General features: G+C 46.4%; 1 long non-coding RNA gene and 1 pseudogene across 1 annotated transcript; both read right to left on the reverse strand.

The window, feature by feature from the left end:
* Positions 1 to 327: 327 nt before the first annotated feature.
* Positions 328 to 1,804, reverse strand: LOC119280439 (annotated as a pseudogene).
* Positions 1,805 to 8,530: 6,726 nt separating this feature from the next.
* Positions 8,531 to 9,104, reverse strand: LOC119280440. Its single transcript, XR_005138083.1, has 2 exons — positions 8,976 to 9,104; positions 8,531 to 8,855 (listed from the first exon to the last, which is right to left on the reverse strand). It is a non-coding gene; the product is annotated as an uncharacterized LOC119280440 (long non-coding RNA).
* Between the last annotated feature and the right edge of the window lie 6,614 nt (positions 9,105 to 15,718).

A 15,718-nucleotide genomic window follows, 5' to 3' on the forward strand; every position in this document is an offset into this window, starting at 1 on the left:
GAGGCATTGAGGGAGAGGGCTTGAACAGTGGTCGCTCTGAATCTGGTGACCATTCTCTGAATCTTGCGAGGGAAGAGGATCTTGTGGGAATTGAGGAGAACAGGGACAAGCTGATGCGGAAGCGGAACTCGGCAAACACATTGCTGAGTTGTTTCGGACCTTTTCGGAGTTCTTTAGGCACTCGGCAAAGCTGCAGATGCCAGTAATGTGCTATACCGTCCGAATAAAGCTTTCCCGTAAAAAAGCTAATAATAAAGCTAAGGGATCATGCGGGCGCATATCAAATTTATGTGTTTAATGCACAACTGTAAATGTATAACATTACCCTAAACAAGCAATTGTATAATAACATTAACTGATATAGATAGACATGTAAGCACATGAATTGCACGATGGATGGACACACATGCAACCAGACATCACAGGGGACGTCTCAGCTTGCTACATAGGCACGCACGCATATACCATATTTATTATTTCTTCGGCAAATCAGGGTGCTCCCCTTTTCATTACTTTCATATATAGAAAATATCTGGTCGATCGATCAATTAATGAAACTGGACGAGAGAACTGTAGGTTTTGTTGGGCTTCCAATCGACGGGGATGACCTGGCCGGCGACGAGTGTCTTGCCGGACTCGTTGGTGATGCGCAAGGAGAATGGCCCCTGCATGGGGTGGTGGGCATCCATCCTCCAGATGGACCCCCATGACTCCTTCATGGGCACCCACTGCCCTGTTGGAGCCATCTTGCCGCCATTCAGTCGCGACTCCATGATGTCCAGCTGATTCACATCGCCATCGCCATTTTCGTACTCCACCAGGATTGCCATGTAGAACGGGTTCGACCCCTCCTCCACGTGGAACGTCACTGTCAGCCCCGGATACTAGCACGGCACCCTGCGCAGTCATGTCCCTTAGGTGTGTCAGAGTGTGTCGTCTCATAAACACACAATATCGTCTAGCTCTCGATCTCAATAAGGTAAGACGATGGTTATGATGCTGACTGGCAGTATAGGTAGGTGGGTGTGGTACCTCTTGAACTGCATGTTGATCATGCCGGCGTGGCGGAGCTCGTCATTGCGGCCGTCCTTAGCCATGGCTCCAAAGGCGGTGCCACTGAGGTCGAAGTGGTAGCGGGAGACCGGGTAGTAGTTCATGTCTGTGATGATCACCGTCTTCGGCACACCGGAGCACGCAGGGTGGTCTGACTTTAAGCACCTTATCTGCACTTGTAGTGCACGACGTTACAGGCTGCACATAAACACATCCATATCCTATACGAATATTTCTGAATGCATGCACGCGAATAATAATGGCGAAAAAACAATGTGCTGGTAACGTATTGGTTTGTAAAAATAAATAGATTATAGTGGTACTCCCTCCAATCTATATTAAATTTTAATTATTTAGTATAAAATTGTAACAAATCAGCGATAATTAATGTGGATTGGAGGGAATAACATAATTGCTTGCAAGTGTGTAGTAAACTAATGATAGCGTAGGGTGGGCCATATCGTACCTGATAGCAGGAGCCGCAGCCCTTGCCGTCCTTGAAGAGCGGCTGGTTGCCGCAGGAGGTCATAGAGGAGAAGGGTGGTAAGTTGACGTTCTTGAACCCGCACGCGCCGCCATTGTCATCAGGCCCGGCACCATGGGGCGCGCCGTACCATGTCGCCTTGGCATCAAGCCAGCTGGAGTTGGTCGCAGAAGGAGCCGTGTGGTGCTTGGCGTAGCAGCCATGGGCATGGGCGACGAGGATGCAGAGGATCAGAGCAGCCGCGACCACAACAGAGGAGGATGCCATCGCTAGCTCTTGTGCCGGACGGCGCTGTGCACTTTGCCGTACTTATATATCGCCGACTGCCAGGCAAAAACTGGTAGCAGCGCCCACAGAGACGGATATTAATTGCATAATATATTTTCTTTTAATTATTATTATTTGAAACTTGCTTTTAATTATTTCATTTAATCAATTTAATAGAGAAATCAGTCTGTATCTGCAACACCAAATAAGAATATATGAAAATATACCGTATATGTTGACATTAATTAGCTTGTTAATGTGAGAACATGGCGTGGGCTAAACTGGCTTGTTACATAATACTTTTCTAGAAAATGAAAAAGAAAATTTATATATGTACAGTCGCTACCTCGTTTTCCAACTCACTGCACCTGTTCTCTCCAACGTCGTCGTTTAAAGTAGCAATTGGGACAGAGGAGTGAGTGGGACGGCTGATTGATGATGGCCAAGATCGTCGACGATCATTACGACGAAGAATACCATGGTGTGTGAGCATCGACAACCAGAAGGCGTTACTTCTGATTTCGGCAAGTTTTGGCCCTCATTTTTGTGGACCACGTACGATTATCAAGATGTTTAGGGCTTCATTCGTTTCGTGCTTCTGATAGTATTATGCGAGCCCTTTGCGTCAGTTGTTCAAAAATGTTGAGGTGTGTGTGATTTTTGCTCTGTTTAGTTAGGCCAATAGATCAACTTTCTGTTTTTTTCGTTTTAGTGTTGATCAATGTCTCTGTAATTAATGGCCCTATAGGGAAAAATTGTAAAGAGTTTGGCAATGTACTAATGATTAGTGTAGTCTGCTTTTAGGTTGTAGTACTATTTAGGGTTTCAATGATCCATTTTAAATGGATCTTCTAGAAAGGACCTATCTTTTAACAAACTTTTTTTTGCAGTGAATTCACCATGATATACATCATTTCTTGTTTTTTCGTGGTGTTGGACCTATGAAAACATACATGGATACTAAGATTATTTAGTTTGATTGTTGTATGTCTTCCTCTCCAGCGACATGAGGGTAGCTCTAGGTTTTCCATGGGGCACTAGTAGATAAAGGGGCTTTTGTCCCGGTTGGTAAGGCCCTTTAGTCCCGGTTTTTGAACCGGGACTAAAGGGTCGTTACTAATGCCTCTCCCCTTTAGTCCCGGTTCTTAAATGAACCGCGACTAAAGGCCGCGGCCACGTGGAGCTCCACCTTTAGTCCCGGTTGGTAACACCAACCGGGACATTTAGTCCCGGTTGGTAACACCAACCGGGACTAAAGGAAATTTTACGATTATTATTTTTTGAAATTTTTTTGAAATTTTTTATTTTCAAATTTCTAAATTTTTTTAACCTCTAATCTCTAATCACCACCCCTCATCACTGCTCAATTTATCCTCTAATCTCTAATCACTCCTCATCATTCCAAATCATCTAACTTCCCGAACGGTCACCCATCCTCCCACTCCCCCAGCCTGAGTATGCTTAACTTCCGGGTTCTATTCTCCCTCGTTTCCAAGTCTGCACTTGTTGTTTTCCTGACAATAGTAAGATGTCAATCCTATTAACCTTCAGGAATTTTGCTTGACCATGAAGTAACACATTTCACTGTTTGAGTTTGGAACTATTGTTTTAAAAAACAATAATTATTTAGTAACACTAATATTTCTTGAATAATTAGTTTGACCATTGTTTGACCACAGTTTGACCATTGTTTGACCACAGTTTGACCAGATTTGACCAAAATTCAAAATAACTGAAATAATTATTTAGTAACACTAATATTGTAGAATAATTAGTTTGACCATTTTTTGACCACAGTTTGAAATTTTTTCGATTTTTTCCACTCTAGATCTTAAAAGCCCCGTAACTTTTTTTCTGTTAGGTTTTTGAGGATTTTGAAAATGTTTAAAGGGGTTCCCCCCGTTAAATTTGGATGTAACTTTTCGAGTAGATGATTTTTCATATAAAAAACTTTTTCATCCGAGTTCGTATGCAAAAGTTATGCCCATTTTACTAAATTCTAGAGAGATTTTGCAAATAAAGTCGAAATTCATATTTGTAAATTTTCCCAACAACTAGACCATATATCACATGGGAAACTTATTTTATTTTATTTTTTTGACATTTTCATCATTTTCTTTTATTTTTTTAAAAACTGAAAAGGCGATCCACTAGGGGGGGGGGTGGAGTTTGAAAATGGGAACTTTAGTACCGGTTCGTGCCATGAACCGGTACTAATGCCTCAAACCCCATTAGTACCGGTTCGTGGCACGAACCGGGACTAAAGGTCTAACCCTTTAGTCCCGGTTGGTGCCACGAACCGGGACTAATGGGCATCGCACCCTTTAGTCCCGGTTCGTGGCACCAACCGGGACTAAAAGGTCCAGACGAACCGGAACAAATGGCCCACGTGGCCCCTGGACGCACGAACCGGGACTAATGCCCCCATTAGTCCCGGTTCTAGACTGAACCGGGACTAATGGGCTAACCCGGGGTGGACCAAAGCCCTCTTTTCTACTAGTGGGGCAGCTCTCTAGCATTTTTTCTTTTAAGGAGTATAAACCATAGTAATTTATCTTTACGATTCATTTGCACAAGATTCTATGGGAATATATTTTTATCCACTGCATTCTCTTTGATAGAATCTTAAGTTCTTTTGCACAATCTAGCATCATTTCACCCCCTTTAAATCATAAGATTGCATCAAATTATTGCATTTTCCTATCTCTTTTGCCCTTCGGTTTCTAGGCAGTGCCTAAGAAAATATTCATATACCTACAATTTGAATCATACAATCACAACAAATGATTCCACAGATTAGGAAGCTTTTCTACAAGTTTTGGAGGAAACCAAACATGAGGCCGAACCTAATAGGAAAAAAATCCTTTGAATGTTTCAATGCATCTTATGTCTTCCACTAACTATTCTCTCTTACTAATCAAGTAACATCCAATCTCTGAAATTCTCTTTTTTCTCTTGTGCACCATCCAAAATGAGTTTTTTTTGTAGGATTGAACATGCCATGACATTCCTCCTGCAATTTTACTACTGTTATGTTCGAGTGTCGTCATCACTGGCGGCATAGTGTTATTTTTTGAGGAATTGACAGTGGGAGAGAACTCCCATTGTATTTTCATATATCTATATAAATGGAGTGTTTACATAGACATACACATACATCATCTTCACTCCTGGTGTTACCACCAGGGGTGGGCAGCTACTCCATACTGAAAAACACTAGGCTAAGTGTATGTTACAAACTTATGGAACACAGAGAAAGGACTCAACTAAGTGTGTCACAGTAAGAGAGTAGGGAAGCTCTACGGGCCACCTTGACTCTAAGTTGCAGAAGTCTCAAATCCTCCTTGAAGCGAGCAAACCAGGATGCAATGTTGGGGGCAATACCTCTGAAGTGCTTGTTATTTCTTTCCTTCCACAAGCTCCAGGCAGCGGTGTAGAATACTTCAAGAAAGAAGTGATTGGGCCAATCCGTTTGTGCGTTGTGTAGTGCGGTGAACCTATCTTGAAAATCACACCAGTCAATGTGCAGCTTGTCCCAGCACCTCCTACTGAATGGGCAGGTGAAAATCATATGCTCAAGGGTCTCATCAACATTGTGCCCACAGAGAAGACATGTGAAATCATCACCAATGTTATAGTGTCTTCTCCGAAGCATATCACGTGTATTGAGCCTATCTTGCAGCAGCAGCCATCCGAACACTTTTATCTTCATTGTACAGTTAGAAATCCAAAGCTTCCTGAATGAGGGGTGAGCTGTTGCAGTGTTAAAGTAATTGTTGTAGTAATCTTTTGGTCTATAATCGGCATTGCCCCAAACGTAACGCCAGACGTCGATCGTAGCTGGTGATGGATTTATTTCGAACAAGGCCCGCTGAATATCTTGCACCTCACTATGAGCCAAAGGAGACAGCGGTAGGTGAAAGGTTTCATACAGATCCGTGGTGGCCCAGAAGTCAGCAACCGTCATGTCTTCATGCATAGCAAAGGAGAAGGCGCGGGGATGCGATGCCTGTAGCACGTCGTTGGACGACAAATCTTTCCAGAACAGCGTGGTCGAGCCATCCACCACTTGTACACGTGAAATTCCTCGGCAGATGGGCGACAACTTGAGGATATCTTTCCACCAAAAGGACCCGACCGAATCCACATCATGCGGCACTTGGTTGACGTATTGATTTTCCCAAAGCATGTTAACCCATGGAATGTCAAGTATGTTATAGAACTTGTGCATAAACTTCAACAAGAGAGCTTCATTGTGGATTTTAATATCAATCACTCCTAGTCCACCTTTGCTCTTGGGTTTGCAGACCATATCCCAAGCAGCCAAAGAATTACAATTGTCACCTTGCTCAGTTTTCTTTGTCCATAAACATCTCCTTCTAATCTTGTCAAAAATTTCAATCAGTTTAGGAGGGAACTTGAGTGTGCACATGGAAAATACCAGAAGGGAGGTGACAGACACGTTGAGCCAGGATAGGCACCCCCCATAAGACATCATGGCGATCGTGGCAGTGAGGCGACGCTCCATTCTGCAAACTAAGGGCATCAGCTCCTGAATGGTGGGTTTGGTAGTGCCAAGCGGGAGGCCAAGGTAGGTGAAAGGCATGGTGCCTACATTGCACTGAAAGATGTTGGAAAGTCCAGACGTGCTGGTTGCATCAAGGTTGATTGCAATGAGTGTTGACTTATGGAAATTAACCTTGAGGCCAATTGAGGACGCGTAGTCAGAAAGAATTTCCTTGACACGGAGCACTTGATGCGGGAAGGCCGGAAGGACAAGAAGGGTGTCATCCGCGTACTGAATCACCGGGAAGTCATGCTGACCATGGCAAGGGAAGGGCAAAAAAAGATCTCCACGGCGGAAAGCATCATTAACTGCGGCTTGTAAAAGTTCAGCAGCAAGGACAAAGATTAGGGGGGACAAGGGGTCACCTTGCCTCACCCCACAACAGCAAGGGAATTGCCCGCCGGGGATCGGACCCCATTGAGAAGAACGGACGAGCGGCCCGAGGAGAAGAGGCACTTGATCCGAGATATCCACTTATCTTTAAATCCCATTTGCTACACAGTGCGAATCATTGGTTCATGTGCAATCGTGTCGAAAGCCTTGGCAAAATCAAGCTTAAGTAGAATGATTGGTCGGCCCGAGCTTTGGCATTGGTATAGGTATTGATATGCCCATGCAAGACAGTCTTGAATAGTGCGCCCCTTTATAAATCCGTATTGGTTACGGTGAACAAGCGAGAGGATGACATGTTGGAGTCTGTCAGCCAGTAGTTTGGTAAGTAACTTGAGACAGCAGTTTAGCAATGTTATAGGCCTGTAATCATTAACTGTCTCGGGGGAGTTGATCTTTGGTATGAGAGTGATAAGACCATCGTCAATACTTGTCATGCCCAGCGTACCAGCATTGAATTGGTCACAAAGGGCATAGAAGTCATGTCGAATGATTGACCAACATGCTTTCAGAAAAGCTCCACTGAAACCATCCGGTCCAGGTGCACGGTCAGGCGGCATCTCCTTAACAACATTGTCAATTTCCTCATGAGTGAAAGGAGAGGTGAGCTGATCAAGATTGTTTGCACGAGGAATGATGGATGGAAGATCGAATTTCATGTCTGAGGGGGAAACCGTCCCAAGACGGGTTTTGTAGGTTTGAAATAAAAGGGCTTCTTTAGCAGGGTGATCGTCAATCAGTGTGCCATCATCAATCTTAAAGGAAGAGATATTGTTTTTGCGATACCGCTCTGTGGCCACTTCTTTAGCAGGTTTTTGGTATTTTAGCAAAGTCAGCAGGTGATCCTTCAGGATGGATCTAAAGTTCATTTCGGGGGTTGACAAGTTTCTTTTATTTTCAAGTTCATCCAAATCCGCTAACACATCGTTGCAGTTCGTGATAGCCACCGAAAGACGAGAAATACTCTTACCCCAAATTTTCAAAGCATGCCTGAGAGCTTTGAATTTGCTGCATAGGACCGTGGCAGCGTTTGCACCCCAATTGGGCGATTCCATACCTCTCTAACAGTGTCCATAAACCCTGGATGAAGGATCCAATAAGATTCAAATCGAAAGAGCTTGGATCGGGGTATTTTGGTCTCCATGGAAACAACACAAGGAATGTGATCCGATACTGGCTTTCCAAGGGGTTTAACTAGTGTCTTGGGGTACACATTAGTCCAATGCAGAGATGTGAAGAACCAGTCTATCTGTTCGAGCAATGGGTCAGTTTGCATGTTACTCCACGTGTATACCCTCCCTTGCACTGGTAATTCAATAATTGCTTACGAATGATGTCAGTGTTATTTAGACATCATGTGATATTGCAGTTAATCGTTAGGTGAGGGATACCATCCGGCCAAGCAATCCTGATATATAAGAAAGGGTGTGGTTGAACCCAGATGGACCTACACCCCACTATCTAACTATCCATATTTGTGTTGAGCCATATTTGTTAGCTAATATATATTCAAGTTAAGCATTCACAGAATCTTCCATTTTATTTGTTTGTCACAAACGACAAAACATATGAACATGAAATTTTGCAGGTCGATATAGATTTATTATGGTGTTCAGAATTATTTTCATAGTTTTCTGGTATACTGGAAACAGCCAAAATATAAACAGGTGTTGGTGCACATGAGCATAGAAAGAACACTCTTGTGGACTGCACCATAAAGCATCTTTTAGATGACTATATTGGTGCTAGGCGGTTCCATAGGATTATCATATAAATATAATTTTTAATGAAAGTTCATAATTGTAGAAAAGGGTACAGCCATAACTACCATACTTATTTCTGGACTCTAGGAACATATCAGTGGCACTGGCACCACAGAGCACTGGCAAAAATTAAAAGTGACGAAGTTTGCAAGACTTGTGCAAGATAATTTATGGCATCGGTGCCACTTGAAAACAGCCTGTTGTAGCTGTAAGTTCTTGCGGTGCGGCACTGGCGGTGCGGTGCTGGAGTGTCCACGGCCTCGATTATGTGTGCCCGGCGCTGCGCGCGGCGCCGGAGGACTCCCTCCACGATGGTTTCCTTCCGCATGAGCTGCATGGAACATCATAGATTAATAGAGTATACACAAAACATGCATAAATCTGGCCATAGTATACATTACTCCCACAGTGCTACTACACTACATCACAGATTAATAGAGTACATACTCACCTTGGTCGGCGGCTGAGCATGGCAGGGAGTAGCATATGAATAAGATAACTAGGATTGCCATGGCTGATGCCATGGAAGAAGAAACGAAAGCTCTCTTCATGGCTTGTGCGACAACAACAAAGAAGAATTCCGTACTGAGCTGATTTGCCTGCCTTGTGCGGGTAAAATATGAACTCCTTGGCTTACACATATATATATAGAGAGAGAGAGATCAGAAGTTACCTGCCTACTCCGAAGAATCATCGTTGATGCAGGGAGGATCGACCCAGATCTCTAATATATAATCACAATGAATGCAATTAATGGTTGATCTCTTTGATATTGTACTAATTATACAAGTACTTTTTTGCAATTGTACTAATTATAAAAGTATCTATCTTCAGTCAGTATTAATTTTTTTCCAGGGAATCAGTATTAAATTTTTGAGATTTATACTAGTCTAAAACGTGGATATTCTGACGTGGAGATATGTGGAGTGAGCAACCTAGCATATATATTTCTCACATATAACCAAAAAAGTTTGTACCAGCCACAACCTGATAAATCTAGTTAGGAGCGCACGAGCCATGTACTAGCTGAATTACATGTAGCCAAAACCGAAGCTGATTGAAATTCAATTAGTACTTTGTCAATCCGTGTTGTTGTACTACTATACCACTACAGTTGGTTTGTCATGAACAATACGTAGTCATCTCATCAATATGGTTACAATTTTTTCAAATCGTTGAGCTGTAGTATGTTGAGTAGCATCCTAACCATATCATCGCCACCAGTAACCACGGGGAGACAAGTTAATAAGGAAAAGTAGTAGAAAACTAATATATCTGTCCGCACACACACAGCTCGGTTTTGCCACCCAAGTGACAAGAATGTATGCTAGATCACATATATAGCGCACAAATGCTGGAGTCACGCATTTGTTTTCTTGTGTAAACTGTCCACGTCTTGTAGTTGTACAACAAGGACGTTTGCAATCCTCAATAGGACTTTTGAGTCGCTGCAAACAATACCATTGTTACAAACTTGCCACTCTTTAGTGAAAGGGAACATAGGCCTGCAGATCTCCTTGATTTCTATGAGCGGAACTCACAGACTTTACATAGTTGTAAGAATAAACATAGTCATTTCAAACTGCATAACCATGAATTTTCACATGGGTCAACAATCATCTTTGGAATATAAAACGTAAGTGAAGTAAATACATTCCGTGTTCTCAAGTCGCTGGGTTGCTTCTCTTAGAGTGACAAGGAAACATATTGCTTCGCGGCTTCCCCACATTTATCTCAAATAGGTCGATAAGGGAAAACTTCTCACTGGGCCTTGGAGAACCAAGAGTGAACCTTGGTTTTGATAAAATTATCTTTGTTGGCTAATACAACATTATCTTGCAATCTGACAAGGATGAAATTAAAGCTCCAATTTTGTGGAATAAGGGAAGTCCGTATTTCAACCCTGAATTGACACGAATGTCCAAGCAACAACCCTGAATTTTAAACTAAGTTAGAACCCTTAACTTTTAGAATCGTGCAACTTTATGTCCAAAAACAATTGAAAAATTCTGTAAAATGAACACTACCTTGATGATCATATTGTGAACATTTGAATTTTTTTGCCAAACGTGTATAATGTACAAGGAAAATATATATTCATGATCATTTTTTGAAAAGGGCAAAAGCTTTGCTACATTCATTAATTAAGAGAGAGTTTGAGTTTTGTACATGCCCGAAGGCCACCCCACCGGAGACATAAGCCTACTCTCGTGGCATCAAATTACTCAAATGTGTAGCACCCGCCTTAACCCAAATACAAGCCTCCTGATGGATCCTATAGAAGATGTATCCCATAGTTGCGAATTTGTTGTTGAAGACCCTTGCATTGCGCTCGTTCCAATTTTTCCATATGACTAGCATTGCGATTGAATCCATACCCTTGCGGTTGTCATGATTTCCTTACATGAAGTGGTCCCACCAAGCGAAACATTGTTGATGCCCGCCCAAGAGTTAGCATCGAAGCAATGGTGCCCAAGCCAATCACGGATGGAGGCCCAAACTCGTAGGGAGAAGTGGCATTGGAACATCAAAGTGGCATCCGACTCCATGGTGGTGCTACAAAGAGGGCATAGTCCACAATTGAGCATTATCTGCTGGCCAGCTGGTCCACCATCCACACCCGGTTTAGAATGATTATCCACACGAAGAATCTGCACTTAGGGGGAGGCCACACCTTCCACACCGTGGTCTTCAAGCTTGTAGTAGTTTGCCCCAATAATTGAGCCTTGTAAGCCGATGTCACGGAATAGCATCCAGACGACGTCAACTTCAAACAATGGAGTCCAAACTATCATTGACGAGTTGTACGCGGGAGGTATAGGACATAAGCTGGAAGAATTCCTGCATGTGTTGCATAGTAAGCCCGCCAAACAAGTCAATACGCTGGACCCAAGCATCGCCAGGAAGAGCCCCTTTGACCCTGCTTTTTTCCCTCTTGGAGATGTCGAAAATGGAGGGGGCAATTTGCCTTGGCCGCATCCCATTAACCCAAGGTGAGTTCCAGAAGTTCGCCTTGGCCCTGTTGCCAACTGTGATAGTAGTGAGCGCCTGGAAAAGATCCATGTTTGAGTCATCACATTGGTTGCCGGAATCCACCCAAGTTCTCTTCGGTGCAACCCAATCGAGCCAAAGCTACCGAAGGCGCAAGGCACACGCGAACTTGCCCAAGTGAAGAATCCCAAGCCCCCCAAGGGCAGTAGGACGGCACACCACCTCTCATTTTATTTTGCATTTTCCACCGGAAACCTTGTCCGTACCCACCCAAAGAAAGGCTCTTATGAGTTTATCAATGAATTGCAACACCTCAACCGGAATGTCAAGCGGGGTGATATAATAGATCACCACGGCGGTGAGCACCACTTTAACCAAATTAGCGTGAGCAATGGTGGTGAAGTATCTCCATTGTCACGGGAGGAGTTTAGCCGCCACCTTATCTTCCAAGTGCTGAAAGTGCAGCCTCTTGAGGTGCTTAACCGACAAAGACTGGATTTGGTTGCCAGGAGGTTTTTGCAAGATATCGTCAAGGTCGATTCCCCAGTAACCAAAAAGGGACTTCTGGAACATTGTCCTTAGCCCAGTGACCTCCCCAAGTTTATTTAGGATGGCATCAAGAGCGCGGATGTCCTCCTTGATAGGGGCCATGAAAATGGCAGCGGCGACCGCGTAGAGGCATGAGTGGAAGTGCTCCCCTCGCCCCCAAGGGGTACAACTCCCCATGCTCGGCGGCCAGCTGTAAGAGACGTGCGAGGGGGTCGATCGTGATGACGACGAGAAGCCGAGAGAGCGGGTGTCCTTGCCTAAGCCCGCAGCCGTGCCGAATTGGGTCGCCAGGGACGCCATTGAGGAGGATACACGATGATGAAGTTGAAAGGAGCACAACAGTCCAGTTATGGAAGCAGGAGGGGAACCCACACTGTTGTAGGAGGTCTAAGATATAGTCCCATCGCACCAAGTGGAAGGCCTTCTTTATGTTGATCTTGAGGAGGATAGAGGTTTTTTTACGGTGCATCCAACGCACATAGTTGTAAACAAACATGAAATTATCAGGTATGCTCTTGGTTTTGATGAAAGCGCTTTGTGCGTTCAAGCGAGGGTGTACATGTGAGGGCAAGCATTATATGGAAGAGGAGTCCCCAACAGTGTGGGAAGTACCCATGTACTTATATGGAAGAGAAGTCCCCAACAGTGTGGAACAAATGGGCAGTCCCAGAGTAGATGCATTGCAGTTTCCTCAGTGTTTTCTGAACATAGGGCACAATTATAGTTCTCCACGTACATGTTCTTGCGGTTCAGAAGATTCCTGGTATTGGTACGATCATGCAGTAGTAGCAAGAAGAATATCTTGTGTCCGAGTCTACAGGAGGTACCCCAGAGCTGCTTGAAGATGTTGTGAGGAGAACTGACACCAATCAAAACTTTGTACATGTTCTTGGAGTAGTGTTTGGCTGCTCAAGGGTATATCCATTGATCTTCCACATTTGGCAGAGGTCTCTCAACAAGGCTAGTTTGGAAGATGCTAAATTGTTTTTTTTAGAAAAGGAGGATGACCCCCGGCCTCTGCATCTGGAAGATGCATACGGCCACTTTATTGATTATTCTCGAGGACCTTACAAAGTATTACAACAATGAGCCTGAATCCACCATCTTGGCAACACATGCACTACTCCTATCCAAAATGATGAAGGGGTGCTAGCTGGGCCACTACCCAAACCACTCACCTAAGCCTAACATCAAAAAGCCGGAGCCGAAACATATTCGGAAGCCCCAGCCTAGCCACATACCGGGTCTGGGCCACAATCCGGTCAGACGCACTCGTGTGTCGTCGCCGCCATCTTCCACAGGTCCGTCTTCAGATCATATTGAGGCTTCTACCTTGTCTGGCCACACTGCCATCGACGTCACCATGACGCTAGATAGCAACCTCCTCCTGCGCGAGTCCATCTCCACGCATCGGGCGGCGAGCCTCCACCGCGCCATGCCGTCGATCTTCGCCGCCATCAATGAGTGAGATGAAGTACCGCTCCACCACGGCATGTTCAAGGTGAGGAAGGGCGAGGTCCCCATCGGAGACACGGCCGGAAGAGAAGCACCGCAGCCCCGAGACACTGCCCGGAGCTGCGACGCAGTAGATCAGGCGGGCCGCCACCAGGAACCAGACAAGCTCGCCATGCACACCCAGCATCCCCGCCGCCGCTTGGCCACCGGGGCTAGGGTTTTCACCCGGGCGCAGGGGAAGGCGGGAGGCAGGGGAGGTTTAGCCTCGGCGCCACCACCAAGGAGGGAATGGCGTCCGGGACGCCATCGACGCCGTGACCGCCGCCAGCGGTCAAGGGTTTCCCCCGGCCAAGCACCCTGCCGCCACCTCCGAACCAGCCACAACATCAGCAGGCGCGTGTACGCCGGAGATCCAGGCCGACCGGAGGTCATGCATCACGAGCGGACCAGGATCGCCTTTGATCTGACGAGGGGAGCCCGGGGCCTCCCCGCGTCATGACCTGCGCCCACCGGAACCTCGCTGCCCGCGCAGCCGAGGGGAACCGGCCTGCCTCACCGACAAGCACTCCCCGCTGCCGGAGGAGCGCCGTCCGCACCAGCGAGGTCGCCGCCTCAGATCCGGACCCTCACCACCGAAAGGGAGCGATCAGATTGGTGGGAGCGCTGGATCCAGCCAAGTCGCCCCGCCGCCACCATCCCGGGAGCCGGCGCCGGCTTCGCCGGCCGTTCCTCCCTGTGGGCGAGGTGGGGAGGGAGATGGGAAGGGTGTAAGGCGTGGGGATCTGGGTTCCCCCGTCGCCGCCAGGGAGGGCGACGCGGGGGACGGGAGATGCTAAATTGGTGAAATGCTTCTTGTGATAGTGCTCTGCAAAATAGGTGTTCAATCTCTGGTAATGCTTGTACCCTTTGCAGGGAAGCTTCCTTGTTATTTATGAAAGAGTAGAGCTCATAAGGGAGCACATAAGAAGATTGGCATGCTGGGTCGACAATTCCCACATTGGGAAGTCCACCTTGACGGCAACGAATTAGTGGAAAAGTAGTCATGTAAATTAGTGGCATCTTGGCCACGACGAGAACAACTTGACACCCTCCAGCCAAACCCCTTCACTTCGCCACCATTACCACTCTGTTACTTTTCTGCCTCGGCCAAGTCGGACAGCCGGCACGTCATCTTAGGGTTCTTCCTTAATCCATGCTCGACGACGACAGGTATTTGAGTAATGAGGAAAGACAGTTTTTTTAGATCAACACGGAGTAGCTCCCTGGCTCCATTACTCAGAAAGAAGCCCAATAATTTCCGAAAAAGGGTTTCCCCCGCTTTATATATAAAGCACCATCACCAAACAAGTTGAAACCGGCCGATACAAACACACACACGCACACACACCCAAGGCTGGATACAAGGACGCTGAAAACGGAAACACCACCCCAACAAACACCTAGTAAACACCAGATGGAACACTAAGCACTACTACGGAGTCGTCAGGATCCTCAACCGTGGGAGAGCCACCGCGAAGAGGAGAAGCCGTGTGTGACGCTCAATGGGCTCCAAGGTGGCGCCTTCAGCAAGGGAACGACACCGTAGTGTCGCCACCGCCCAATCCAAGGATTAGGGTTTCCCCTGGAGCACCGACAACAGATGAGATGCGGCGACTGCGCCTTCAAGAAGGGGACGACGCCAGAACGCCTCCGCCGCCGGCCTTATAAGACAGAGCGGGTTTTCACCAAGGCCAATACTCATCGTAATCGAATTGGGTTATGGGCCATCGTAACGCCACCACCGAACAACACACCCCGGTCAACATGCCACCCACACGGCCATGGTGACCGGACAATGCCCGAGTCGCATGCTCCGCCCATGGGAACCACGACTACCACCAACCGGGCCGCCGCCACTACATCCGAGACCCACCCCCATCCAGGATACACCTAACGGATGCGGCCGACCGGAACGGAGCAGAAGACCACCCTTCCACCCCAAAGCCGACACCTTGGCAGGGTTGGTGTCCTCGGCGGCTAGATCTGGGCCAAGGGAACTCCGGCAGCCACCCAAAGCAGCCACCAAATGCCACAGGAGGGGCACCCTGCCCCCTTCCCAAAGTCCCCTGCCACCTCCGGCAGGCCTTGCGCGCACCCACACCGCACCATGGAGCAATCCCGGCTTGACGAGCCCGAAGAAGAAACCGAAGAGGAGGGAGG

This window comes from Triticum dicoccoides, chromosome 3B (genome assembly GCF_002162155.2).
Source record: "Triticum dicoccoides isolate Atlit2015 ecotype Zavitan chromosome 3B, WEW_v2.0, whole genome shotgun sequence".
NCBI classification, from domain to species: domain Eukaryota; kingdom Viridiplantae; phylum Streptophyta; class Magnoliopsida; order Poales; family Poaceae; genus Triticum; species Triticum dicoccoides.